The sequence below is a fragment of the Cebus imitator genome, unplaced genomic scaffold (assembly GCF_001604975.1).
Source record: "Cebus imitator isolate Cc_AM_T3 unplaced genomic scaffold, Cebus_imitator-1.0 Scaffold60, whole genome shotgun sequence".
NCBI lineage: Eukaryota > Metazoa > Chordata > Mammalia > Primates > Cebidae > Cebus > Cebus imitator.
Window position 1 is genome coordinate 5605508 of NW_016107375.1, and position 2743 is coordinate 5608250.

Genomic DNA, 2743 nt, shown 5'->3' on the forward strand with positions numbered 1-2743 from the left:
TCCACTAAAAATACAAAAATTAGCCTGGCGAGGTAGTACACTCCTGTGGTCCCACCTACTGGGGAGGCTGAGGTGGGAGGCTCACCTGAGCCCAGGAAGTTGAGGCTGTAAGTGAGCCGGGATTGTGCCACTGCAGTCCAGCCTGGGTGACAGAATGTGACCCTGCCTCAAAGAAAAAAAAAAAATAGGCTGGGTGCATTGGCTCACATCTGTAATCCCAGCACTTTGGGAGGCTGAGGTGGACAGATCACTTGAGGTCAGGAGTTTGAGAGCAGCCTGGCCAACATGGTGAAACCCATCTCTACCAAAAATGTAAAAAATTAGCCAGGTGGTGATGGCGCACCACTGTAATCCCAGCTACTTAGGAGGCTGAGGCAGGAGAATCGCTTGAGCCGGGGAGGCAGAGGTTGCAGTGAGCCGTTTCAATGATAATAAAATAAAGTACAGACTGCATTTTAAAAATATGCTTTTTATAGAGTGTTTACTGTGTACTAGGAACTGTATAATAGGTTTTCACATATATCAAAAGGTACTTTCCCATGTGACATTTTAAACACAATGTTTTTTATATAGTATTTTCACCAGTACTTTGATCAAACACTCATCTTCAGAAGACTGGTAAGTCTTATTTCTCAGTCCACAGGGCACTTACTACCTTATCACAGTAGATGAAGATAGAAATTACATACATTATATAACTGTTGTGGGTTGTTTTTCATTTGTTAGTTCTTATAGACTCTCAGGTTCTTAAATCATAATGTGCCATTTAGCCCTGTCATGGTTCTCTTGTTCTAGTTAAACAAACTACAGTTAAATATTTTTCTTTGATATTAGTACAGCTTCTTTGTTCTGTTAATGGCCCTTGGGTAGAAACAGAAGGAACATATACTAAGTAATGGAATCTTTCTGATCTATGAAAGACTTTTTTCCCCTCCTAAAAAGCATTAAAAAAAAATGTAAATTCTTACTGATAGGTTTTCTTTCTCTCTCTCTCTCTCTCTCTCTTTTTTTTTTTTTGCCTTTTTGCTTTTCATGTTTTGAGACGGAGTTTCACTCTTGTCACCCAGACTGGAGTGCAGTGGCACGATCTTGGCTCACTGCAACCTCTACCTCCCAGGTTCAAGCGATTCTCCTGCCTCTCAGCCTCCTGAGTAGCTGGGATTACAGGCTTGTACCACTGTGCCCAGCTAATTTTGTATTTTTAGTAGAGACGGGGTTTCTCCATGTTGGTCTGTCTAGTCTCGAACTCCTGGCCTCAGGTGATCCACCTGCCTCAACCTCCCAAGGTACTGGGATTACAAGTGTGAGCCACCACACCTGGCCTGGTTTTCTTTTTCTTTTCTTTTTTTTGAGATGGAGTTTTGCTCTTGTTGCCCAGGCTGGAGTGCAGTGGCACAATCTCTGCTCACTACAACCTCTGCCTCTTGGGTTCAAGTGATTCTCTTGCCTCAGCCTCCCAAGTAGCTGGGATTACAGGTGCCTGTCACCACGCCCAGCCAATTTTTATATTTTTAGTACAGACGGGGTTTCACCATGTTGACCAGGCTGGTCTTGAACTCCTGACCTCAGGATATCACCCATCTTGGCCTCCCAAAGTGCTTACAGGCATGAGCCATCTTGCCTGGTCTACTTTTTTTTTGGGACTCTGTTGCCCAGGCTGGAGTGCAATTGTACAATCTTGGCTCAATGCAACCTCCGCCTTCCAGGTTCAAGTGATTCTCCTGCCTTAACCTCCCTTGTAGCTGAGATTACAGGTGTGCGCCACCACATCTGGCTAATTTTTGATATTTTTAGCAGAGAAAGGGTTTTGCCATGTTGGTCTGGCTGGTCTCAAACTCCTGACCTCAGATGATCCCACCACCTTTGCCTCCCAAAGTTCTGGGATGTTTTTTTGTTTTGTTTTGAGACAGAATTTCGCTCTCTTGCCCAGGCTGGAGTGCAGTGGTGCAGTCTTGGTGCTCTGGAACCTCCGCCTCCTGGGTTCAAGCAATTCTCTACTGTCTCAGCCTCCCAAGTAGCTGGTGTTACAGGCATGCACCACCACAGCTGGCTATTTTATTTTATTTTTTAGTAGAGCTGGGATTTCACTATGTTGGCCAGGCTGGTTTCGAACTCTTGGCCTCAAGTGGTCCGTCCGCCTCCCACAGTGCAGGAACTACTGGCGTGAGCCACTGCACCTGACCCCTATGTGCTAAAATGAAGAATACTACCTATACTACCAGTGTGCCTTGAAAGGGAAAGAGACTTACACTTTGTTCACAGTTTTTATTTTTTATTTTTGTTTTTTTGAGACAGTCTCACTGTCGCCCAGGCTGGAGTACAGTGGGGCTATCTCAGCTCACTGCAACCTCCTTCTCCCAGGTTCAAGAGATTCTCGTGCCTCAGCTTCCCAAGTAGCTGGAATTATAGGCATGTGCTACCATACCTGGCAAATTTTTGTGTTTTTGGTAGAGATGGGGCTTCACCATGTTGCCCAGGCTGGTCTCAAGTGCTGGTTTTACAGGCAGGAGCCACCGCACTTGGACGACAGTTGGTTCTTACGTTTTTATAGAGTTTAGCCAAAAATTGAGGTTTTAACATAGTTACGGATTCCTTAGAAATTAAATCACAGGAGAACATTTATTTTAAGGGTTTTGCCTAATTGGATTAGCTTCCCGTCTAGTTTATGTTTGTTTTGTGAAGATTTTCTTTTTTCTAAATCACTTGGTTTCATTTTCTTTTTTTTTTTTTTTTTTTTTTTTTT

The 2743-nt window shown here is 43.9% G+C and overlaps 1 protein-coding gene across 1 annotated transcript in view; it reads left to right on the top strand.

Annotated features, from left to right (window-relative positions):
* The first annotated feature begins 563 nt into the window (after positions 1-563).
* ATP5F1A (ATP synthase F1 subunit alpha) overlaps positions 564-2743 on the top strand; it is a 10458-nt gene continuing 8278 nt past the window's right edge. The window contains exon 1 of the mRNA XM_017529707.2: positions 564-618. The gene's annotated coding sequence lies outside the window, so the exon portion shown is untranslated. The remainder of the gene's footprint in view (positions 619-2743) is intronic.